Genomic DNA, 27,233 nt, shown 5'->3' on the forward strand with positions numbered 1-27,233 from the left:
TTTTTCCCTATTTTCTAAGGGATTTAAATTTGTACCTACGAAAATCCTGGATATAGCTGGTACTTTGGTTGATGTGCAACTTTATTTGAGAAAATTAAATTTAAAATTAATGTATTTCAGTAAAGAAGAATGTGATACCACCAACTGTTCCACAGTAACTTTGAGAAAAAGTAGTGTGTACAACCCTTCCCTACATCCCCTCATTAGTACATTTGAGAAGGTTATTAAGGAAGATATTTATAAAATATGGGGTAACCAAAGAAGAATATTCTCAAATCTTAGTATAAATGAGAGGAAATTACTAAAAAACTTAAGGGAGGATAGAGGCATACGAGTTATGACACCTGACAAGGGTGGTGGAATTGTATTCTACAATTGTGATGATTACACAAATATTATGCAAACTTTTATTTAATGTTGAAAATTATTCCACATGTTCTAGGAATGAAATACACATTTCTTACCAGAGAATAGATAGCTTTTTATATGAGTATGTCATGGATCAGAGGATTTTCAAGGCAGATTACGATTTCTCCTGAATTTGCACCCCAAAATTCCTGTCATCTTCGGTATACTGTAAGTACACAAAAATATAGAAAACCCACCTTTTAGGCCCATTGTGGCAGCTGCTGGTTCAAAAACACATAACTTAGCTGTCTACGTGGATAGAAAAATTAAACATGTGGTTGAACAATTTCCACATTTGGTTAAAGATTCTTGGGACTTTTTAGGACAGTTAAAAAGTGATCTGTAGTGTGCTGATTCTTTCCTTTTGACCATTGATGTACAAGATTTTTCCTGTATTCTCAAACAAGAAGGGTTAAATTTTTTCGAAGAAATACTTTGTACTTCTTCGAACCTACATCCTGATGAAATTAGTTTAGTTTGTGAACTCATGGGACTTATTTTGGAAAACGACTACATATACTTTGAGGGTAAATACTTCCAGCAAGTCAAGGAAGTTGCAATGGGAGCAGCCTGTGCTCCAACATAAGCTAACTTGGTCTTACTGGGTTGGGAAAGAGAACATATTTTCAAAAGTGATTTATTTTCCAAGGTTGTATTTTATTGTAGGTTTTTGGATGATATTTTTATTTTGTGGAAGGGATCTCTTGAATCCATTCCACTATTCATTCAATACCTAAACCAAACTACCAATTTTTTAAAATTTACATTCAACTTTCATAAACAAGAGATTCATTACTTAGATACTAAAATAATTAAGGACCATGAAAAGTTTATATCTAAAATCTATCGTAAAAAAACTTTTTGTAATAGTTATTTACATTTTGATAGTCATCACCCAATGTCACAAAAGAAAAGTATTATCAACGGGCAAGCAATCAGGGTTGCCAGAATGACATCTTTAAAACAGGATGTCATTCAGGAATTTATTTGCCTAAAAGACATGTTTCTTGAGAGAGGTTACCCTGGTGACTTTACTGATGTAATACTTAGTGGAGTATTAAGTGATTGGGTTATAAAATATATTCCATTATTAGGTAGAGGTTTGAATAGAATGAACAACACAGGAACAACCACTGAGACTGAACAAAATTGATTTTCAACAAGCATGCATTGTTCAATGTAGTCCTTTATACCAACAGGTCAAGGAAACACTTTACAAAAACTGGAGCATTTTTAAAACTAATAATGAAATTTTCCAAGTTTTAGGTGAGGAGCCTATATTTACAACCAAGATTGGCCCTAACCTAAAAGCAATCTTGGAAAATAAAAATAAAAATCAAGGTGAACAGGTTAATGTAAATGGTAGTAGACCTTGTGGTAGGTGTGCTTATTGCTCTTACATTCTGCAAGACAACTTTATTTCTTTAGACAACAAAAACAAGAGTATAGTCTATTTAAGAAGAGGTAACTGTTATTCAAGTAAACTGGTATATATCGCTAGGTGTAATACTTGTACATCCTTTTACATTGAGAAGACAGAAAGGTTATTTAAAACCAGAATATATGAACATGAACATCTGTACGATATAGAGAATAAAAAGGAAACGAATGCCTTGTACAAGCGCAGTACCCAATGTGTGGATTACAGTGGTTTCAAATTTGCTATATTAGACCTAGTGAATATTGATGTTAGGGGTGGAGATTGGCAAAATGCCTTAAACAAGAAAGAACTTTTATGGCAAGTAAGACTAGCCGCAAACTTTCCCCCGGGGTTGAATGATTATTTGACTATATTACCTATATTGAAAGAAAAGGCAGGACATGTTTAAATGTCTTTAACTGGTTTAAATGTGAATATGCCTACAAACACATAAATGCACCTGAATATTTGTTGTTGTACTGTTAGTTTACACTAATATAATATTTTCCTTGTGGAAAACTGTTTAATACAAACATGAGAACTTATTTTTTTAAATAAGTCATATTCTTGCACTAGCCTTGAATATTTTGTAATGATTTTTTTAAAACATGTTTTATAATTGGGGGGTGAAACAACCAATCATTGTTAAGCTTGTACTATTTAAACATAATTTCCATGTTCATTGGGTTATTCTGATGAAGTCAACTGGCATTGATGAAAGCGCTTAATTTTATTTGAGTTTTATACTTGGAATAAATTGTGTCTTGTGGACTCGCAACAGTAGTGCTTTTCTTTGTTTCACTTTTTGGCACTGAGCTTGAGGCCATGGCTCTGACACCAGGCATCTGTCTCAGCAAGGCCCTTCTGTAGGATGTCCACATCATTTGGGGACTTGATTATGGCTCCTAGTTTGCAGTCATCTGCGAACTTCATTAGCCAGAGGTCTTCTGTATTAGCCTGTACTTCAGAGAAGTAGATACCAAACAGGAGAGGTCCCAGGACGGAATCCTGTGGTACTCCACTTGTCACTGCTTTGAGGTCAGATTTGGAGTCTGCAACTTTTACAGTGTGGGTTCTGTCAGTGAGCCAGTTGGCAACCCATCTTGTGACATAGGGATTTATACTTAGTTTAGTGAGTTTAGCTATAATTCCAGAATGGGGGATGGTGTTGAAAGCCTTGGCAAGGTCAAGATAGGCTGTGTGAACCACCTTACCCTCATCTACGGCTTTGGTGACTGCCTCAAAGAAGACGATCAGGTTCAGGAGACATGATCTGCCTTTCACAAACCCGAACTGGGTGGGATCCAGAGTTTGGAGGTTACCGATGTCTTTGTTTATGAGATCCATGATGATACGTTCCATGGCCTTGCAGACCAGGCTTGTCAGGCTAATAGGTCGATAGTTCCCGGGATGAGTGGTGGCTCCCCCTTTGTGGAGTGGGATAACTGTTGCTGTGCACCATTCAGTGGGCACAAAGCCTGATGCGAGGCTATGATTGAACATGGTGCTTAAGTGGGGAGCCAGTTTGTTCTAAAGTTCGTGTAAAATGCAGCCTGGGATGTTGTCTGGTCCCATGGATGCTGTGTTTTTGGCTTTAGAGTATGCAGCTTTTACCTGCATAGTTGTGATTATGGGGACTCTGCCTTCTTCCTGTATAGATACGGGCTCTTTAGGGGGTGAGAGGTGGGTAAAGTTACACTGAACCTATCTGCCAGGATGTTGGCAATATCAGTTGGTTCTGTAATTTTCTTGCCTTTGTGCTGTAACTCAGAGCAGATCTGGGTGTTGCCATCGAGATTCTTGACATAGCTATAGAATGCTTTGTGGTTGTCCTTGGAATTGGTGGCAATTTTGTTTTCGTAGCTAGCTTTGGAGGCTCTTAAAAGGGATCTCAGCCTCTTACTGAGGCTAACCCTCCACTCATGGGATTTTACTCTCTTTTGCAACAGTTTCTTCCTTCTGTTGTACAGTTTGTTTATGGCAGGGGACCACCAGATTGGCTTCCTTTTTTGGGAGGATAGCGTCTTGGTTCTGTTTGGGATAGCACAATCACAATCCATGCACTCGTGTAAGTGCTTATAGAGTGCATTTGTGCAGGATTCAGCAGTTGTAACTGTATTGTCCATCTGCATGGGTGTCATGAAGTTCACCACTTCTGTCTTAAGAAGCATGAAGTTGGCTTTGGAGAAATTTTTTACTGTGGTTTCCTTAATGGGAGGTAGGGGCGGGATGTGAATATCAAGGGTGATTAGCTTATGGTCGGACCGGACCAACGAGGAGTTGACTTCAGGTGTGGAACACCGGTCACTCATGTTGGTAATGACTAGGTCTAGGATATTGTTGCCCCTGGTGGGGGTGTGGATGTATAGATGTTATGTACAGTTAGAATACACTATAGACTGCAGATGAACTAACTGGAAAAGAGAGAGAGAAGAAAAAAATGTTGTTATGTATGTCTAAGGTTCTGACAGATACCTCTGAAGAACAGCAGCATTGGAAACACTTTTGTTACACCATTAAAATCGTGAATATTAAAACCTTTCTGACTGTTAGGCTTATGGTTGCTAGTGTCCTGGACTAGGATGTTACCTTATGTGAAAAATAACTACTCCCTTTTTATAATCATATATCCATAAATCCGCTTCCACTAAATTCTCATCTGACAAAGCCACAAATTAGGCCAATTCCTTCATTACGCCAATCATCGAATACAATGCCCCATTTGGCATGCACCTCACCAGACACCTGAACAACTGGAGAGGCTGCAAAAATACCTCACAAAGAGTATCCTAGGCCTTAACACTTGTCCTATATGGACAGACTCAAAACACTCCAACTATTCTCTGTCTCATATCGCCTACTTAGAGGCGATCACTGCTTGACTTACAAAGTCATGTCTGACCTAGCTCTGTTAGAAATGCTACATCTAAAGAAATCCCAATCCCTCCCGCACCACACACTCCAAAGACTTTAACCTCATTACCACAATCAACAGAGCGTACTGGAGGGACAGGTTCATAACTCAGAGACTGTCCATGCTATGGAATAGACTTCCCATACATGTCAAGCAGAGCACCTCACTGGCCCTCTTCAAGAGAAATCTTGATGAGTGGATGGGAAATAGAAAATGCACCCCGGGGATCATGCCAGTGGTTCTGCTCGACAGAGGCACTGGGAACTAAGGTCACCGTGCCAGGGTAATCCTATGGGCTAGGCTTGCAAAGGCTCCAGGGCCATTAGCCTAGTACACACCTATGAACTTATGTGCCCCACATCAAGCTACTCAGAGTTATGATAGATAAAATATGAAATTTGATACACATACATCCCGTGATATCAGTAAAAGCCATCATAAATTCGGTTTCCTTTACTGAATTAAATCCTTCCTTACTGATAACACAAAGAAACACACAGCCACCATTATTTAGTATCCTCATTTTTGTATGCCACAGCAATCCTTGCTAGCTTACAAACCTCCACCCAACATAAATTAGGACAATATTGCAACAAAGTAGTCAAATTTTGCAGCCAACAATCGATACAGAACTCACCACTGCCTGTTAGTTCATCAGCTGAACTGGCTAGTGCTCCCTAACTATTTAGCAACGTCTAATCTTCGGATAACCCAAAAATTTATATAAGCCTGCAGAATTGTCCATCCCTCAAATCACTTATTCAACCTTACACTATAAACAGGGAACTGCACTTGGGGACAAACTACTACTCATTATTACAAAACCTAACGATACTACTGGTGATACTCTGTTTCCAAAACGCATCTCCAAGGCCTAGAATTCAATATCTCTTTCTCTGCAACAAACTACCAACCCTAAATCCATCATGACAGATCTAAACATCATCTGACTAATACCTGGCTCTGTTCCTGTCTACCACCTGGCTAATCTACTTAATTACTATATCCCCACATAACGTCTATCACTCAATATTTCAACCTAACATCTATCACTTAATCCCCTATCTGTTAAATGCTATCCACTAAGTGAACGACCTTCACCCCCTTATACTGATGCATCATACTCTCAGTCTTTCCTCCTCCATTGTCCCCCTTCTTACATTTTACACTACTTTACACCCCCCATTATCTCTGGCAGAAAAAAAACTCAGCTATTCCATTCAAACTGTACAATGTTTTACTAAGCAGTGTTTTTTTTTTTACCTATTTGTATCAACAATACTGTACGAAAATAAAATTGCCAAAGATTCCAAAGACAACCACAAAGCATTCTATAACTATGTCAAAAATCTAAATGGCAATGCTCAGATCTGCTCTGAGCTAAAACAGAATGGCATTAAATATACTGATCCAAAGGATATTGCCAATATCCTGGCAGATCGATTCAGTGCCAACTTCACCCCCCTCTCACCCCCTAAATGGCCCATCTCAATACCGGAAGACTGCCAAATTCCAGTAATAACGGCCACACAGGTACAAAACGCACTCTCTAAAGCCAAGAATACAGCATCCATGGGACCAGATGACATCCCGGGCTGTGTACTACATGAACTACAATATGAACTGGCACCTCACCTAAGTGTCATGTTTAATCATAGCCTCACCTCGGGTTTCTTGCCCACTGAGTGGTGCAGAGCTACAGTTATCCCAATCCACAAGGGGGGATCCACCTTGGATCCCGGAAACTACCGTCCCATCAGTCTGACAAGCCTTATCTGCAAGGCCATGGAGCGTATTATCATGGAACTTATAAACAAAGACATTGGCAACCTTCAAACACTGGACCCCACCCAGTTTGGGTTTGTGAAGGGCCGATCTTGTCTCCTGAACCTGATTAACTTCTTTGAATCAGTCTCCAGAGCCATGGACAAGGGTAAGGTGGTCCACACAGCCTATCTAGACCTTGCCAAGGCCTTTGACACCATCCCCCACTCTGGAATCATAGATAAAATTACTAAGTTGGGCATTAATCCCTATGTCACCCAATGGGTTGCTAAATGGCTTACTGATAGAACCCACACTATAAAAGTAGCTGACTCCAAATCCAGCTCCAGACAAGTGACAAGTGGAGTACCTCAGGGTTCAGTCCTGGGGCAGCTCTTGTTTGGCATCTACTTCTCTGAAGTACAGGTCAACACTAAGGGACTCTGGCTAACAAAGTTTGCAGATGACTGCAAACTGGGAGCCATTACTGAATCCCAAATGATGTGGATACTCTACAAAGGGCCTTACAGAAACAGATGCTTGGTGCCAGAGCCATGGGCTCAAGCTCAATGCCAAGAAATGTATTGTTATCCCCTTTGGGAAAAACATGTATCCATGAATTACCATATAGGTGGCAGTACACTAAACACAGAAAGTGTGATAAGAGACTTAGGGACACAGGTGGACAGTGGTCTCACCTTCGATAACCACATCGCCACAACAGTCAGGAAATCCTTCTATGTGGCACACCTCATCACGAAGGGCTTTTCATCCAGAAAAAGGAGGTCATTGTCCCACTGTACTCATCCCTCATTAGACCCATTATAGAATACAACGCCCCATTTGGTATGTACCTCTCAAGACATCTGCAACAACTGGAAAGGCCTCAGAAATACCTCACTAAAAGAATCACAGGCCTAAAGCAGATGCCCTATGCTGACCACCTTAAAAAACTCCAGCTATACTCTGTCGCATATCGCCTACTCAGAGGCGATCTCTGCTTAACATACAAGGCCATGTCAAACCCAGAGCTGTTGGACATGCTACACTTAAAGAAATCCCAATCCGTCAGAGCTACACGCCCAGGGATCTAAACCTTGTCATCACAATAAACAAAACATGTTGGAGGGATAGGTTCCTGACCCAGAGACTCCCCAGACTCTGGAATAGATTGCCCATACATATCAAGCAGAGTGCCTCTTTGGACCTCTTCAAAAGGAACCTTGACGACTGGATGGGAGAAAGGAAATTCACCCCAGGGATCACGTCAGTCGCCCTGCTAGACAGGGGTCCAGGAAAGTAAATAATGTGGGAAGAAATAGCCAGGGAATTGTTATGGCTAGGCTTGTATAGGCCCTAGGGCTGATAGCCTAGTACCAACCTATGAACCTATGAACCTATGAACAGTCTTTCTAATTATTGTACTGCACCTATGATGAACTGCGATATTTACCTTGTACTGTTTCTGTAAAGTGCATGACTCATATTGTATTGTACTGTAATGCACTTGTTTTTATTAAATGTGGAGCTTTTCTCCCTGGGTCTCTGCTGAACAAGGATTCCTGGATCCAGGCCAGTACACAAAAGGAAATAAATACAAACAAAGATAAATAAACAAATAATTAAAACATAGGTGCTAAAACAAACTCCAGTAATTCTAGCTGTTATTGTTAACTTTCTGAGAACCCCTTTAATCTAAGTCACTCCACTGGTTACATTCATGAAGGCTGGAAAATAGCCACTGTAATGGCACTGCACAATGGTGGACAAACCACAGACTCTTATTCTTCTTACTAGCCTCATATGTAAAGTTATACGATATATAATCTCAGACCTCAATAAGTCTGAGCATTGCAAGTCTCTTAATGCTAGACCCTTGTCAATTTCACTTTGTCAAAGGAAGGTCCTGCCTATGTAACCTCATTAATTTGTTTGAAAAGGTAAATGAAGCAATGGATAGTGGTTATGCAGTACAGACAGCATATCTGTTCCTGACCAAGGCCTTTGACATAATTTCCATGCAGGTATTATGGACAGCCTTGTAATTCTGAACATATAGAGTAAAATACCAGTTATCTGGGACTTAAGCAACCAGCACTCTCAAGCAACCGGCATTTGATTGGCTCGTATGCTGGCATATGAGCCAATCAAAAAATCACAAAGCGGAGCCACTTCTGCTCAATGCGGAACAGTTCTGCATTCAGTAGAAGTAGCACTGCTTTGCGATTTTTGATTGGCATGAGCCAATCAAAAACCCCAAAGGGGAGTCCCTTCTGTTCAATGCAGAACAGCCCGCTGTTCTGCACTGAACAGAAGAGGCTCCGCTTTGCCATTTTTGATTGACTCATATGCCGGTGTACCAGCTAATCAAAAATCCCAAAGGGGTACCTCTTCTGTTCAATGTGGATACGAGCCAATCAAAAATCTCAAAGCATATCTCAAGCAACCTGAACATACATTTAAAACAGCATCTACCAATCCCCACTGGTGTCGGTTAAGTGAGACTTTACTGTATCCCTACACTGTATGGTAGATAGCTAACCAGTTGCCTGACAGAACCCATGTTGCAGAAGTTGCAGTTGCCACTTCTGAAAGCAAAAAGTTAGCAGTGGTGTACCACACGGCTCCGTGTTGGGCCCTCTCCTATTTTCCATCTATTTCTATCAGACCTTCAGGTGAATACTCCTGGCCTACAATCATCAAAGCTTACAGATGACTAGAAATTAGGTGTTGTTATGTGATTTTGCACTCACAACTCCATCGAGGTGGGTTAGACTATGTTAACAAATGGTATAAGGACAACGGACTAAAATTAAATAAGCAAAATGTAGCAGAGTTCATTTTGTTAAACAAAACATTTTCACATAGCATACAGGTGACACACCCCTCAAATCAGACATGTCATAAAAGATCTAGGCACTCTTGTTGATGATCCCTCATCATATGAGCATCGTATCTCCATTCTATCGAGTTTATCTTATTTCCAAGGCATCTCCACTATATTCAAAGAAGTCACAGTTCTCCTTTAATTGTATCTTATCAGATTCATTATTGCACAGAACAGCACCTTTTGGCACATATTTATCTAAACTTATCACTCAACTTGAAAGACTTCAGAGATTCATAACTAAAAAGATAAGTGGTTTCAAAAATCTTAGTTATCATGACAAACTTGCAGTCCTGCCCTGTACTCAAAATGTTTTATACACTCCTCAGTAGAGATCTAGGTCTAGCCTTTTGAGCCATGAAACATCCAACACTCTAACTTCCTATTCATCTGCAGAGTAAATGGCACCAAAATACCCAGGTAAAGGAACTAAACCTTCATTAGCAGATAAAAAAGACATGTTGGCATAATAGATTCATATCCTAATGTACCCTCACTTCTGGAACAAACGTCTACTGCTTGCCAAGCAAAATAGCACCTTTGGCATCTTAAATCTAGATAATTGGAGAGACAGACTCAAATTCTCCCTGGCCTATCTTGTATTTGCCTCCTTGAGGCTGGGGGAAACTCGAATATAGGTTTTTGGCTAAGCTTGTAAAGGTCCTTAGACCGATGCCTAGCACTTAGCTGTGAACTTATGAACCAGCTGCAATATCACATGATTACTCAGTGTGTTGTTACTACACTCTTTTTATGCTTATTTTAACTGCTTTTTCACAGTGTTGTATGAATACTATATTTGCCTTTTATTCATTTATCTTAACCACCTGTCTCCTACTGCTGCATGCATGTGTGTTTGCACTGAGATTTTATCACAGAGTCCGTGCTTGTAAGTGGACTTTTGATCAGCAATGGCTAGCCTAGTCAGTTGTTGTCTTTCAGCTTTTCCTGGTCAGGGGTCGCCACAGCGGAACTCCGGTCCGCTAATGATTGGCAGTAGATTTTTATGTGCTGGCTTGCCGTGCTTAACGCACAACCTTTAACGAAGGAATGCCCATTCATGCATGTCGCAACACAGAAGACGCTCTAACTGAAAATCGAACAGGCAACGTCTAACTGTGAGGTGACAACACTACCGCAGCACCACCACCGCAGTGGCTAACCGAGTTAGTAAAGAGTAATAAAGTAATAATAATAATAAAAATGTTGCAAATAGTCTTCTGCTTCTGTCACATCTCTAATTAATTTTATTGCATTATTTCTGTTAGATGTGCACTGTTCTCTTTACTCTCCATTAAAAATGGCACTTTACTATAGCAACAGAACCACTCAAGTGAATACATGTTGAGTTTAACAGGCATCAGAATAACATGAGAGAATTTCCCTGGAATGGACACAGAGAACTCGGGCCTTTTATCATGAAACTGTCACAAATCACAGACGAGATGCCACAGTTTCATTAAATGCAGCAATTAATTCAAGCTGCTTTTTTGTCTCCAGAAATTAAAGCAGGAGTGACTGAGAAATGCACAATTATGTGCATCATAAACTCTTCAAATAATGCATATTTTTTATTAAAATAATCAATGGCTTCAGCTGGTTGTAAGCAATTACAGACTAACAATATAAATCAATACAAATAAAAGTATCTCAGCTGTGGCTTTGAAGTGTACATAGCAGTGGTTTCTGATTATGGCTTTTCTCTCCAGAAATGGTCAGAGAAACCCAGTGAGGAACAGATTAAAAACTCTCAGTTTACAACAGTTCTGCTCCAATTTAGTGTGGCAGCCATGGAAACACAAACTTTGGGATGGAAGCTGACCCCTGAGAAGTTTAGAAGTAGCTGCTTCTTTGTAAGTAACCAATTTAAACATGCAACTAAATGCTGCAAGCTAAAAATGGCTGAGTATGCCATTGCAGTAATATGTTTTCATAACTAGACAGATTAAAGAAAATGATGAAGCCCTGTATCAGGTGAACAAGTTTCAGGGAACTTGGTGTAGCAAGTTTGTTAATGAATGTCTGATTTCTTACAGAGTACGCTATTTTTGTGCACTTAAACAGCAGTGAATTTCTTTTTGGAAGTTAGTTGATAACTCTGTGACTAAAAACTGTTGAGTTCACAGCTTAATAAGAAGTTATGTACTCACCATAACGTTCCATCTGAGTAGATAAACTTCATTAGGCAGCAACCTATGGGTCTTCGGATCCATATCGGATCCGAGCCGGCAGTTTTCAACAGCAGAGATTCGAGCTCCAAGCTCCTCCCCTTACCCATAATCCCCTGCCAACCCTACCTGACCTCAGATTGAGTTTGCCTAATGCAAGACCTGCACCAAATAGCCAGCCTATGGTATGATCTCAATACAATCAGATGAAAAAATAGTAATATAAACATCCGACGGTCAGGGGGAAGGAGGGGGGGACAGCTGCTGCCAAATAAAGTTTATCTACTCAGATGGAACGTTATGGTGAGTACATAACTTCTTAATCTGAAGTAGTTAACTTCGTTTGGGCATCAACCTATGGGACAGAGTCCCCAGCTACCTAAATCTTGGGAGGTCCTCATGGAAGGATGTTCCGGAGCACTGCAGAGCCAAAGGATGCTCTCCCTCTGGAGACCAGGTCCAATTTATAATGATTTATAAAGGTATGAGATGAAGCCCAAATGGCTGCCGAACAAATTTCATCCAATGAAACTCTAGAACGAAATGCAGCAGATGTGGAAATTAATCTAGTACAATGGGCGTGGACTCCCTGGAGTGCGGGCCGGCCGGAACTTTCATATGCTAGTAGAATACACTGTGAAATCCACCTCGACAGTGTGACTTTTGAAACTGATTTTCCAAAATTAGATTTAGCAAACGAAATAAACAGCTGGTCTGATTGCCTATGACCAGCTGTTCTGTGTAAAAAGAAATGTAGTTGTCTATGAACATCCAACGAGTGCAACTTGTATTCACCTTTGTTTTGGTAATTGGGGAAAAAAGACAGGTAAATTAATAGTTTGATTGATATTTGACTCGGAAGCAATCTTAGGAAGAAAAGAGGGATTGGTCCTGAGGGATACTCTATCTTTGTGAAAGGTCAAATATGGTGGCTTGGCGGAAAGAGCTTGTAGCTCACAAACCCTTCTGGCCGAAGTGATAGCGACGAGAAATGCTGTTTTCCAAGATAATAGTTTAAGATCCACTGAAGCTGCAGGCTCAGAGGGAGGAGCTGTCAAAGCCTGGAGTACAAGCGCTAAATCCCAAGGAGGGACTACATCCTTCACCGGGGGTCTTAGTAGGAAGGTACCCTTCAAAAAGGCCTTACACAATCTGGTTGAGATAAAAGGACCTAGGTCACTCCCCACGTGATAATGCGAAATTGCTGCCAGCTGAACTCTGACCGTGGACGAGCTGGCTCCTTGGTCGAAAAGTCCTGACAAAAAGTCTAACACCACAGGCAACGGAGCTGTAAATGAGTCTAAGTTCTGTTGCTCCACCCAAATAGAAAACCGTTTCCATTTGCTACCATAAAACCTTCTAGTAGATGGCTTGTGGGCCGCCACTAAGATAGCTTTGACCGGGGAAGAGATACCGGGAGTCCTAGCTAGGAGTGGAACTGTGGCAACCAAGCCGTGAGCTTCAGATTGTCCAGATTCGGGGTCGGAAGGTCTAACAGGTGCGAGATCAGATCCGGAATGGGATTCAGAATCCAGGGAGGATTCACTAGATGAGACCGTAGATAAGGGAACCAAGCCTGACGAGGCCAGAATGGGGCAATGAGGATTATTCTGCTCCCCAGCCGTCTGGCTTTCTTTCAGCATTAGAGGAAGAGGAGGGTAAGCATAGAGGAGACCGGGTGGCCAAGCATGTACCAGAGCGTCTCGGGGGAATTAGAGCGAAGTAGTCATTGCACTTCGTGTTTGAGGGAGAAGCGAAAAGATCGCAACAAGGTTGACCCCATTTGGAGAATATTTGTTTCGCTACTTCGGGATTCAGAGGCCACTCGTATGGCGATAGAATCGTGTGACTCAGTTTGTCCGCAAGGATGTTGGATGGTCCCGGAATGTGCGTCGCTATGAGAAAGCGGTTGGTGGAGATCACCCATTCCCACACTCTCATGGCCTCTCTGCAAAGTGGATAGGACCTGGTTCCCCCTTGTTTGTTGATATACCAGACTACCGACATGTTGTCCGTCTGGACTGCAATAGTCCCAACGGGAAGAAGATTCTGTGAGTGCTTGCAATGCCAACAGCACCACCCTCATCTCTAGGACATTGATGTGCAGTGAGATCTCCGTGTGGTTCCACGTGCCTTGGAATGTCCTACCTAGACAATGCCCCCCCCCATCCAAGGCGAGAGGCGTCCATGGTCACCGTGGTTAGGGGATGGGGCACAGCAAAGGGCCGACCTTTGAGGAGGTCCGGGGACTGGAGCCACCACAGAAGGGCCTTCCTGCAAACCCTGCTGAGGTGAATGGGATGGTTCAGAGGGTAATGCAGGAAGGACCATTGGACTTGGAGGGTCCACTGCAGGACCCTCATGTCCAAACACGCCATGGACAGCAGGTTGATGGCAGCTGCCATTGACCCTAGGGCCCTCAGGACCAGAGCTGCTGAAGGAGCTGGGGACTGAAGAAAGGCCCACACATGGAGTCTCAGGGTTTGAAGTCGGTCCGAAGTCAAGAAGGCTAGGAGCCGGCTTGTATCCAATCTGGCTCTGATGAAGTCTATGATTTGTGTCGGCAGAAGGAAAGATTCTTCTACATTGACTGTGATCCCCAGCCGGGGAGCTAGATGGAGGAAAGAGTCCCTGGCCACACAGAGTAGATGCCTTGTGGGGGCGGTCAGGAGCCAGTCGTCCAGGTAGGGGAAGACCTGAATTCCCTGGAGTCTCAGGTGGGCCGCTATTACTGACAAAACCTTGGTAAACACCCTGGGGGCTGTGGTGAGACCAAAGGGAAGTACCCTGAATTGGTAATGGCTGGCTCCTAGCAGGAAGTGGAGGAACCTCCTGGAGCGTCTGTCCATCAAGATGTGGTAGTACGCATCCTTGAGGTCTATAGAGCACATCCAGTCGTTCTTCTGCAAGAGGGGGAGAATGGATTGAAGTGTGACCATCCAGAACTTTTCCTTGGTTACTGACAGGTTCAAGAGGGATAGATTGAGGATTGGCCTTAAGTCCCCCGTCTTTTTTGGCACCAAGAAGAACCTGGAGTAAAAGCCCGATCCAAACTGGTCTTGGGGGACGTACTGAATGGCTCTTTTTTCTAGCAGCTGCTGGATTTCTACAGCCGTGGCCTCCCTCTGATCGGGGAGGACATCGGGGAGGAATCTGGGATTGCGAGGGGGATGAAGAAACGGGATTTGGTAACCTCTGGATATGATACGAAGCACCCAGTGATCTGTTGTGATGGACTCCCAAGCTGCCAGGTGCCTCGGAAAATGCCCCCCGACTGCCTCCAGAGGGGAGCAGTCGGGTAACCCCTCAGGGTTGCTGCGTGGGCCGATCAGAGAACGATTCTCTGGACCCAAAACTCCTCGGGACCCCCTCTGCCCCTAGGGCGGCGTCCACCCTGTCCTCCTCTGCCTCTGAAGGACTGGGTGTCCGGAGCGTCACGGGACTGTTGCGACTTCCGGAACCACATCTTCTTCTGTCCCTTTTGATTCTTGGAGAAAGACCTCTGGGGAGCAGAGAAGCGGACTCCGACGGCAGACGTCTTCCCATCCTTTTCGCTCTGGACTAAAGTTTCGCGTACGGTTTTGCCAAAGAGGGCAGAACCATCGAATGGGGCATTAATGAACAATGCCTTAAAGGGTTCCGCAAAATCACAGTGGCGGAGCCACGCGTGTCGCCTCATGACGACGCCCGCTCCACTAGCTCTAGCGGCTCCTTCCGTAGCATGGGATAGTAGCTGCATAGAGGTATTAGAAATAGACCTTAGAGTGGCCATTCAGGTAGAGTACACCTGCTTGTCCTCCGCCGACATGGACTCCGGGGGCGACCCAGCGTACTCTTTAATAAGGTCTCGCTGGAGCCATATGACATGTGCCATGTAGTTCAGTGACCTTACCGAGAAGGTAGCTGAACTGAAGACTCGCTTCCCAAGGCGGTCCATCGCCTGAGACTCCTTGCTAGGTGGATGGACCAAGGGACTTTCTTGGGCCAGTTCCCTCTTGGTGGCTGCCGCCACCAACATGGCATCTACCGGGGATCCCTTACTCCAGTGCATTCTGTCAGAGGGGGGACTAAGTATCCTATCAGGTCTCTTCGGGACGGGCTCCACAATGTCCGGCTCCTTCCAAGCCCTGGTAGTGATCAGGTCTACCAGGGGGTCGGTTGGAGGGGACACCCAAGAGGTAGACAGACCTGCTTCAAATGCCTCCAGGAACACAGATTCGTCCGAGGTAGGCTTTGGGGCGGACCACCCTCCCCTTATCCTGAGCATCTCCATGATGTCTCCGAAGGAGACATCTTCGGGGGGGTGATCTTGGGGAGCCTTCCCCTTCCTCCAAATCTGTGTCCTCAGTTAAGGACTCAGGGGAGTCCAAGTGCCTCCTTTTGCACTTGCGCTTGTGAGGGACCTCCTCGGGGGGGCTGTCCGAGGAGGCCTCACCAGGCTCATCATGTCCCAACAAGGGAACTACCTGGGACGTTAGAGCAGGCTGTCCCTGGGGCCGGGTGATGGAAGCCGGAGCCAACTGAGAGGGAGTATGGGGCGGAGCCGTAGCTGTGGCCAGGGGCCTGGAATCCCTCGACAGAGCCCTCTCCACCACGTCGAAAGCCGAAGGAGAGCTGCTCTCTCTGGGATCTGAGAGCAAACCCTCTCTCGGATCCGACGAGAGGATCAGGGCTGACACTATCGGATCCGATGGGCCAGTATGCTCCGACCTGGACGGAGCCGAAGGCAGACTGACACCCTCGGATCCGAAGCTCAGCTCTCGGCTCCGAGAGCTCGGATCTGCCGAAAAGGGACCCGACAGACTCGAGGGCGCTGTCGGCGCCGAAGTACCCGATACTATCGGCACCGACACACCCTCAGCTCCAACGCTGCTTGGCTCCGAGGACTCCAAACTCAGGAAGCGGGTTGGAGAAGGAGCGATCGGAGCGAAAAAAGGGGTTGAGCTCCCCCCCGGAGGGGAGGGAGGCAAGAGCACTCCCATCTGCAGTTGGGCCTGGAGGAATCTTCTCATCATCTGGTCTAAATCTGCGTCCGTTAGGCTTTTAGTAGACCTACAGGAGGCCACCGAGGTGGGACAGGAGTGCCGCCTCGATGACCTCGAGGGAGATTGGGCCTCCTCCTCCTCCGGCCCCGGTGAGAAGCAAGGTGACCGGAGCCGAGAAGGAGAAGGCTCGGAGGTCTTGGTGGGAGAAGCCCGCTTAGCTGGTGGGGCCGAAGTAGAGGCCTCGGCCCGCCGCTTGTGGTGCTTCTCCTTGTGCTTCTCTTTTCTGGCTTCCCTATCCTCCTGGCCCCAGGTGGGAGGTTGAGTCCCGGCCAGAGGAAGGGAAGCAGTCGTGGGTACTGCCGCAGTTGCGGCAGGTGCCACGGGGGGACCGGAGGTCGGAGCAGAGTCCGGGGGCAGAAGTCCCGCCAGAATCAACTTTGACCTCCGGTCCTTAAGTGCCCTGGGGTTGAACGCCGTGCAAATAGTGCATCCAGAGGAGAGGTGATCAACCCCAAGGCACAACACGCACCGAGTCTGGCCATCCGCTGGGGATAGCTTATGGCCACACTCGGTACACTTAGAAAAAAATGTCTTTGGGGCCTCACACATTACTGGAAAGAAGACACACACACTAGGCCCCAACCACACACAGACACACGCCCTAATGCTCTCACGAGGGGGGGGGGGAATAAGCTAAAATTACATTTGAAGAGAAAAACTACAAGGGAAAGCTAAACACACACACAACACTCTTTTATGACAGAAAAGGCAAAGAAAAGATCAAAATTTTCCCATAAGTCTTGACTAACGCCTGGAACTCAAGGATCAAGCTGCTGGCTTTAACCGCGGCAAACTAGATCTGAGGTCAGATAGGGTTGGCAGGGGATTATGGGTAAGGGAAGGAGCTTGGAGCTCAGATCTCTGCTGTTGGAAACTGCCGGCTCGGATCCGATATGGATCCGAAGACCCATAGGTTGATGCCCAAATGAAGTTAACTACTTCAGATTGATATTTTCAGTGTTGTCAGCACTTGTTAAACACCATTAAAGAAAAACAAAAGTATGTCCCCAATTCTCATTTAATTTAAAAGTGGCACATTTATTTGTTAACCTGGTAAATAATGCTGTCCAAACACTTTTTTTTCAGCTATGACCCAGGCCAATATAGCAAAATGCATTAACATAGAATTAATACAAACTTTTCATTTTGCACAAAATCCAGCCAAGTGTAGAAATTACTTGCTAAATCATTGTCAAGAAAACCTACAAATAGTTTCAATATTCTGAAGAGTATTTGAAACAAAATAATAGGAAATGCCCTGCTGCACCTTCACTCCATTAGACTACCCAGGCAGTGAAAATTAAAACTGTGTATAGGGTACAGGGGGCAGCAGCCCCCCCCCCCCGATGTATGTCTTTCACTCTCATTAAGTCAGTAAGCCCAACATGAGTTTCAGATATTTTTGCTTAAACCTAAATTTTTTTAGTCTTTATAGAATAAAAACATTTAAAAACAGTTACCATTCTTAGCTGACAGGCCCATTGGAAATGTCAATCAATTTGACACCGGCCACACCTGCATGAATGACGGAGAGTTCTAATATAAACAAGTGCTGCATTTACACTTGTACTGCTATGTGAGGTGTGTTTGCTCCATTTTATATGGCTTCCACACCTCTCAACCTTTTAGTCCAAGAAATCTGGACAAAGCTTGAAATAATAGTGGGACAAAAGGACCTAAAACAGGGCACAAATTTTAAATACTGCTCTTAGAGAAATCTGCTAGAATAACATGATTTGAGTTGGCATGCATTTTCTGAAGGATATGAAGTCTGAAACTCCAATGTATCTCATTATTTAGTGACTTAATCCACAGAACATCCCAGAAATTTGACAGAAATCTACAAATTTTATGAGGAGCAGACCAAAAATATGCAGCAAATATCTGGGCATTCTGTGAAAATGTGGACAGTTGAGAGGTACAATGGCTTTGCTAAACTTTGCCAAGCAATTCTTCCCAGAGAGTCAGGTGCCTGAAACATAAGACTTCTAGGATCAAAATGCTAATTTGCGACTGAAAGTCACTGCCAGTGCAGGTTTTATGTCTGCATCAGCAATGACTTATTTGATTTGGGAGCTTCTTCCCTTCTTTGTGTTTGTGTGACTGCAGTGTTAGCATAAATAACTTTGGGGATATAAAGACACTCCACAGACCATGGATGGGGGTTGGCCCTTGCAAAAAGTGCTTGCAATTTAATATTTTCACCCTTGGGTGTTTGAAGCACTAGTTTTTGATACTGCTGATTTCTGGGTTTTAGGCCTTCTGATTTAAATAGTGGTTCTATTTTCTATTAAAGATGTGGAGGTTTTCTTTGTTTCTGATATTAGCTGGGACACATTTCCAACAGGAAAGAACAACTTTAGAGAAGAAACATTTGCTAATAGCTTTGTAGAAACTTCATATAGACACAGTAAGGGATCCCCTGATCATAAGAGTGTAGTGGGCCACTGATAATTTTTGAACACGTCGGGGACAGTGACTGAGACGTAATATTTTAAAGGTAGGAATATTAAGTAATAATGAGGTCCTGGATGGGAAACACATTTAGGTGATACAGTGCAAGGTAACAGTAATGTTTTCTTGTGAAAGAGTAATAAAAGAACATACTTTATTTAATTCTCTGAAGCACAGCTCGAACCTAGTTAACATATCTGGAGTGAACAGGGAACAATGGCTTAAGTGACTATTTCAGAGGCACAGACTCGGCATTTGGAGGTTACAGGAGTGAGACAGAGCAGCTAGCTTTAAATTCTTTGCAATGTGTTGCCGTAACTGTCAAAGCTGTAATGCCAGACATATTTATATAAACAAGTATTTATGTAATGAAATGCAGCTTGGTAAACGAGTCACACAACAGGAAAATAATACTGTTTTAGCAGGTATTCATCTCTTAATTAAATACTATCCCAGGTGAGTGAAACTGAATATGCCTCAGTAATTATACTAGAGAGAATACAGTCTGTGTTCTGTGGTTTTCACAAATCCATAGCCTAATTAAACCAATTTACTTTTACAGGTTTAAAGGGCAGAGTAAATTTCCAAGCTAGGGAATTCTTGGCAAAAGCACTGCTACAGCGAAACAGAAAAAAGAGAAGGAAAAATATTGATTCAGCAAAACAGAAAAGTACAAATCTCACAGGTCAGCTCTCTGGGGACTGTTTCAATTTCAGTCTTCATGTTGTTTCATTTTATAAACCTATGACTGAGATATTACGGTTTATCAGTACTTGTGACCACGATGCACAGGGGGAGTATAGGAAGACCGTTAATATTCCCCAGATCACAAATACCTCTTGCTATCAAATATGAATTCAACCAAATGTGAGGCATGATTCACTGACTGCCATTTTAAACACAGGCACAACACATACATGCTAGCAAACTACATATTATACAGCAACTGAACAATCTAAGTATTACACAAAAATACAGTTACTAAATTACAAGAAATAAAATGGTGAGTCAAAGAAAGCAAATGGCCAAGGACACATGATGACAGAAAAGTTTACATTGTTCACTATTTTCAATTTCCTGTTATAACTAGAGCACCAGATGTGTTTTCTTAACAAAGCCCTTTAACTGGGGCCTTCTGTTAGGATAAATAACAATACTTACATCCTGAAAAAGGATACATGGATTTATTACACCCTATTAGGCATAATATTAGAATAAATGCTCACCACACACACACACACACACACACACACACACACACACACACACACACACACACACACACACACACAAAACAAACTGAAGGTGAATGCATCTGCCTAGGTGTGAAGTCAAGCTGTACATGACTATTATCATTATACACTCATATCTTATTCAAAGCCAAATCATTATTTCATTGTGATTTAAATTCTGCAAGCCTGGCCAAGGTATTCAGCTGCTTTTCACGTGAGTGTGTGTGTGTGTGTGTGTGTGTGTGTGTGTGTGTGTGTGTGTGTGTGTGTGTAACTTTAAATACCACTGAAGTTTTCTCGTGTGTGTGTGTGTGTGTGTGTGTGTGTGTGTGTGTGTGTGTGTGTGTGTGTGTGTGTGTGTATAACTTTAAATACCACTGACGTTTTCTCATGTGAAGCCTGACGAGGGGAATGAGAAGGATGCAAGATGCCATGTATCCCAGGGCTTGCAGGAACTTCCTCACAGTGAGTGAGTAGAAGCCAGCTGGGTAAAGTAGAGAGGCAGGAAGCTCTGCTTTTCTGGGGACAGGAAGGTCATTTGGGATGATGTGTCTAGCACAGCTCTCAAGAAAATGATCTTCCTGGTGGGGTTTTGTTTTGATTTCTTCTCATTGATGGTGAATCCTAGGGAAGTAAGGAGTGATTTGACAAAGAGAAGGTCCTGGAGCAGCTTTTCTTTGCACTCTGCCTGAATGCGGCAGTCATCCAGATAAGGGTAAATCTGTATACTTTTCTGTCTGCAGAATGCTATAGCCGAGGCCAAGCATTTGGTGAATACTCTAGGAGCAGTAAATAAACGAAAGGGCAGCGCAGAGAACTGAAAGTGTTGTGAGCCTGCTCTGAAGCACAGGAATTTCCTGCATGGTTCACTTATGGGGATGTGAAGGTAGGCATCTTTTAGGTCTACGGTCACTAGCCAGGCATTTTTTGTTAGCATAGGCAGCAGCTGCTGCAAAGTTAGCATTTTGAATTTGGGGACCACCAGGGAGGTGTTCAGAATGGATAGATCCAGGATGGGGCGCCAAGTGCCCTCTTTTCTGAGAATAAGGAATAGTCTGGAATAAAAAATAACGACAAAGGCCACAATATCAAAAATATATTAAAAGAACTTAGCGCCTCGGCTGGAACAGCCTTCAAAGAGTAAAAAGCAAATCACAAGACATTACTTAAATACACAATAAATAAACCTAAGTAGCCAATTAAACAATTACATAATTAACAACTCATTCAATTACATACTTCCAGTTGCATTCCTTAGTCAGCCCAAAGGGCTCCAAAGTACCATACTTTAATATAAAAAGAGTTTCACATTTTAAAAGTTTTTCTTTCAAACTAATACAGTCCCCCAATTTCACATCTACTTTTTCTAATACACATTTTTTCAAAGATTTGGGATTAGAATTATGTACTGTCCTAAAGTGACCACCCAAGGGACTATCTAACTTATTATTTTTTATATCGCTAATATATTCTTGAAGGTGAGCCTTAAAGGTTCTACATGTTTCCCCTCGCATCCTTTTCCTGCTGTGCTTCCATCAATTTTGTTCCTCCTCCAGCTGAAAACTTTCAGTCTGAACCTCAACTGCTGTTGCTCTGCCCAGGTAGACCATCCATCCAACCATCCATCTACAACCCCTTTTTCCATTTTTGCACATGGATTTGGGGTGTCACTTCAACAGCAACAATTATCTAGAGCCAGTGTTCACACCGCCAGGTGGTCAGTCTATCCAAATCTTGCCTTAGACGCATTGCACATCCTCCAATGCTACATGTGACTGTAGTTGATCCTGTTCTCTGCTGCCTTAGATGTGTCTGAAACAGACATAGTGAAGAGTACTGGACCCACAGCTGACCCTTTGTGGGATGCAGCTAGCTACATTCTTTATTCCTGATAGCATCTTTTTTAACCATAACCCTCTGTGTCCAATGCTTCAGCCATGCCAGAATCTAGTTGTCAGTACGACTCCTATTCTTATTCCCCACAGACTTCCTCGCCGACTTTGTTGGACATAAAGGCTTTGGTAAAGTCAAGGTACACCACATCTTTTAGCATTCCTGTGTCAAGTTCTCCTGTAACAGAGTCATAAAAGTAGATTAGATATAAATGACAGGAGCTCCAGGCCGAAAAGTCATGTAGGATGTTTAACTGGATATTGCTGTTTTACAGGAATGCAGACAGACTTTCCTTAAGGGGTCTCTCCACAACTTTCATACTATTGCTCTTAGGTGACAATCCATGCAGTTGTGTGGAGATTTCTTGTTCTCTTGTACCAAAGTGTCAGCCTTACAGTATTGCAGTCCTTCAGTCTTCAGGCACTTCTACAGTAGAAATGATCTGCTGAAGATCTTTGTCAGAGGACTACTATTTGCCAGGTTCCTGAGGACCCTGTTTGGCTTTCTGTCTCTTATCCTGTTTTACGGCAGCCAATTCCCTTTCGCCTTCCTTTCTCTGTATTGTAGTGTTTATTCACTGCTCCTTCTACTCTGCCCTCCTTCTGTCCTCAAATGGCCCACTCTTTTGCATTCTCTTCATGAAGACCAACATGAAATATTCATTCAGTTTGCTGATGTACTTTATTCATTCCATACTGAAAATATCCTTTGTTCCTCATTTTGGCCTGGTCACCTCCATTTTAAACTTTCAGCTTTCTTGCTCTGGTCGGCGTCGTGCTTGTTCTTGCATATTTGAACTGTGCCTCCTTTCGTCTTGAATGCCATGTCTTTTGCTCTAATTATTAACCTCGTACTCTATTGTAACCACATTGCCTTTCTGCTTTTTCCCCCTTTTTTGCTTCCTTCTCAAATCCTTGTCCATGGCCAGAGTACTCCATTTCTGACTTATTCCATAGATATTTCACTTCTTTGACTTGCCTCCAGTCACTGAACTCTGCTATGGCTCAGCATAGTGCAGTCACCTGAAATTCCACAGCATTACATTTGCCTATTTTTTTATCCTTCACATCAATCTAAATCATATGTTCTGTTTCAGTCAGTGGCACCTTCACCTGAATATCCCTGGTTTCCAGTTTTAGTTAATATGAGATCTAAAACTCCATCCTTTCTAGAGCAGTCCTGTACCAGCTGGATGAACCCCTCACTGTTGAATTTCTCAGTCGCCTTCCTTTCCCTTTCTATTCTGGAACTTGGAATCTTCTAGTCTCTTCCTGGCAGAATCAGATCTCCCATGAGAATAACCCTTTTCCACTTACTGCACATTCATTCTCTCCCACCCCAAGTCTTTCATTCTCCTCTCTTGCTGTGCAGGGGCCAATACACTTCATGCACCACCAGCAAACCTCTCCTCATCCACCTTCTGCCTTGAATGGTGGCCACTTATCCAAGACAATGGCATCACTACTTCCTTTTCTCCTTCATGGAGTGGTGTTTTTTTCTCTTTGATCTCACATATGATGCCTTTCCTACTGTAGATCACCATCCCTCTTCCATCTCTGTGTTACTTTATGTAAGCTATACCTTGGCACTTTTACATCCCACACTCTCTTGTTACTGGCCAACATTTCTGTGGTACCAGCAATATCCAGCATTTCCTCAAACATTAATCTCACAACTCACTCATCATCTTTCTTAGACTCCATGCACTGCACAGTAATATTACCCAGCCATGCTCTGGGTCACCATTACTTCTTCATCTGCAACATTCTTTGTCCATTTTCCCCACCCCTAGTGCCAAAGTACCTACTTACCATCTTAAAATTCTGTGACAGTACTACCCCTTCACTCTCATGGTATGATAATGAAGATATGCATATGCACCTTCCCAAATGATTCTGAGCACTGATGTCCCTTCTGGGCTAAGGAGGAGAGGAGTCTGCCCTTAGCATACAGTGGTCTTCCTGGCAGCCTGTCCTACCAACCCACATTATATCCAAGTCCTTCTCTCTAGTCCACTACTGCAGCCGGTCATTACAGTCCTCCTCCTTCATCACAGTACTGTCCTATGCCACAGATATTACTTCCTCCAAACCTCTTAAAGTCCCTACCTAACTTGTCTCTTGACCTTCCTTGCTTGTACCTCAAATGTTTCTTCCAAAGGTCACAATTCTTTAGTTGCACTATGTCAGATTATCCCTTCTTTCCCCTCTCCTTGGTGTCCACACTTGTCACCTTATCCAAAGTCTTACTATGTCTAGCCATGAGGACTATTTCACTGCACCCTGATGTCTTTTGTCTGCCACAACAAGTCTTAGAAGTCCTGAGTGATTTTGCCTACGGTCACCAAACCTGTCTTTGGAGTATTCCCACTTCTTGCTATGCATACTCAAGTGCCAAGTGGTTAAATTCTAACTGGATGAAAACATGGTTAAAGCTTCTACCCAACAAAAAAATGTTTTAAAATGTGTTTTTCCACATGCATCCCTATTTGGGGGGAATTTCACCCCCTTAATGAATCGCACTAAACTTCATGGTTGCACTACTGCAAAGAAAAGAGAAAAAAGCCCAGACACATTCTATTATTGCCACAGCAGTGATAAAAACACACAGTGATTTTCACTGTCCAGATGAGGGTCAGTGAGTTTAAACTGAAGCCTTATCCATTTAGAATTTCTCCAATAGCAGGCTAGTCTTGTACCAACACTGCCCATTCCCCTGCTGTTTTACTTCCTTTCCCTTATTGCTATCCTTGTCAGTCTTCGTGTCGATCTGTACCGCATCCTCACTGCCTTTCCCTCCATATGCTGCACCAGATCCCTTTCTCTTCCTTCCTATACTTCCTCTACAAGTTGTAATCCTGGCAAGCTCTCAACCTGCTTCCCTTGGTCCCTTCATTCTCACTTCCCCCCCCTCGTCTCTTTTCTTTGTCTCAGTAAGTACACTAGCACCACCTTGTCCCCACCCTCTTCAATCAACAGCCTCTTACTCTCCCCTACCACTAGCGATACTGTCCCTCAAAGCCAGCACCCCTTCTATTCTGTCTAGTGTGTGCCTACCAGCACTGCCCGATGTCTGCTGGCTACCTGCCCTTAATCCCTGTAGCCCCATTCTTGCTGAATAGTTCTTCATTTGATGCTGTGTTTTTCCTTCCTTCTGGCTGAATGCCTCTCACTACACATTTCCATCCTGTTTTTTCTCTCTCTGGTGTTGCTTTTTTCATGGCCACTTCTTATTCTGCCTTCCTTTCATTTATTTGTCACTGCTGTCTCCCCATTTCCTGCACCCTTTCCCTCTTTTGCCCTCTCTTTCTTGGCCACTTCTTTCTTCTCTCGTTTACTCCCTGCCTATACTACTCTGACCATCTCTGCATTTTTGTCTACTCCTCCTATTCTTTGATGGTATTCTCCGTGCTTATTCCCACCCTGTCCTTTATTTGTCATGTCTGAATAAATGTTTTCATTCAGTTAGGCAAAGTGGAACAAAAGTGCCTGCAAAAGCTAGAATACCAGAAGAAATGCATATGCACAGAGAGACAGGGGAGCAGATTCATTCACTATAGTATCTAGAAAGGCTCAATGACAATACAATGGTTACATACCATAAAAATAGTGAACTAAATTCTAAAAACTGCTTACAGATTCATTTCTGAAGGCCCTAGACAGTAGGTGACAAATGGGAACACTGGTTCGGTTCAAAATCAGTCAAGGATCCTTTATGGAACATTTAACAGACTCTGAATAGGCAGAACTGTGTTAATGTGTCTCATGTAGAATTCACAATGTATCAGCTATTCAGAATGTCACACAAATCACATGCTCAAACCTCTTTATTCTAAGGGACATGAACTTCAAGAGACACCTTAGCAGTTTTTGCTTTCAAGCAAACCAGCAGAGCTTGGCCACCAGCTAGAAGTTCCAAGTGGAGTTGGTCTGGTCTCTGCTCCAGCTGCAACTAGAGACACTTAATGATCACAGCTCGTTTTCTTACTGCTGCTCAGTGTCATAATGCCGCTCTTAATCCTTTCTGGTCTGAGTAGCAATGACACTACTGTCTCTATCGCCCATATTCTACTTTGATGCTCACCATTTTGTTGCAGACCCCCCAATTCTCTGCCAGCATAAAGCTTCCTTTGTCAAATCCCTGTCCCAAAACATAAGTGCATTATCAAACCTTCTCCCGCCTCTTTCTACACAGTATCGCTTCCTTCCTTTTGTCCTATTTCTTGTATCACCTTTTCTGTCTCAAGCAGTTTTACTGACCTACTATAACAAATACCGAACATGTAGCAAGCAAGCTATCAATGAATACCTGACTTACATATGACCAAATTGGTAAAAATATGCATAAGTACTTATGCAGTCTAAAAGGGGATGTGGTAAATGTATTCCTTTCCAAAGACTAGACGTGCAAGAAGTTTTTTTTGTCGTAAAATTCTACATTAAAAGTTAAGTAAACCTGAAAATAAGCTGCAAAAATGTACGTGTGTGTCTGTGTGTGTGTGTGTGTGTGTGTGTGTGTCTGTGTCTGTGTGTGTGTGTGTGTGTGTGTGTGTGTGTGTGTGTGTGTGTGTGTGTGTGTGTGTGTGTGTGTGTGTGTGTCTACATAGGTATACCTAAACTGAGCTGATTCAAATAACTTTGATATTCAGAATACCTATCCAAAAATATCTGAAGACAAAATATAGACAGAATTTGAGCACATCCAAAGCCAATGCTTTTGCAAGAGGGAAGCCTCTTGCATCTCTCTCATACCCTGCTACTTAAATATAACAACTTTGTGAATGAACTATAATGTGAAAACAGTATGTACTTTTACGTATTATAACACTGATTTTGTTGATATTTTGTGCTTTACATATTTTTGGATAAATATTTTGTATGTTAATATTATGTCAATATTATATATATATATATATATATATATATATATATATATATATATATACTTACTGCATACACACACACATATATATATATATATATATATATATATATACTGTATATAGACACACACACACATATATATATATATATATATATATATATATA

General features: G+C 42.9%; 1 protein-coding gene across 5 annotated transcripts in view; it reads right to left on the bottom strand.

The window, feature by feature from the left end:
* The window catches only part of ZDHHC4 (zinc finger DHHC-type palmitoyltransferase 4), a 193,010-nt gene that overhangs the window by 78,216 nt on the left and 87,561 nt on the right, over nucleotides 1-27,233 (bottom strand). Inside the window, exon 4 of one of the 5 annotated variants that reach the window (XM_044075753.1) lies at nucleotides 465-574. The exons of the other annotated variants lie outside the window; for them this stretch is intronic. The gene's annotated coding sequence lies outside the window, so the exon portion shown is untranslated. The remainder of the gene's footprint in view (nucleotides 1-464; nucleotides 575-27,233) is intronic. 5 annotated transcript variants of the gene reach the window in all.

The sequence above is a fragment of the Protopterus annectens genome, chromosome 6.part1 (assembly GCF_019279795.1).
Source record: "Protopterus annectens isolate FY-2018-M chromosome 6.part1, PAN1.0, whole genome shotgun sequence".
NCBI classification, from domain to species: domain Eukaryota; kingdom Metazoa; phylum Chordata; order Ceratodontiformes; family Protopteridae; genus Protopterus; species Protopterus annectens.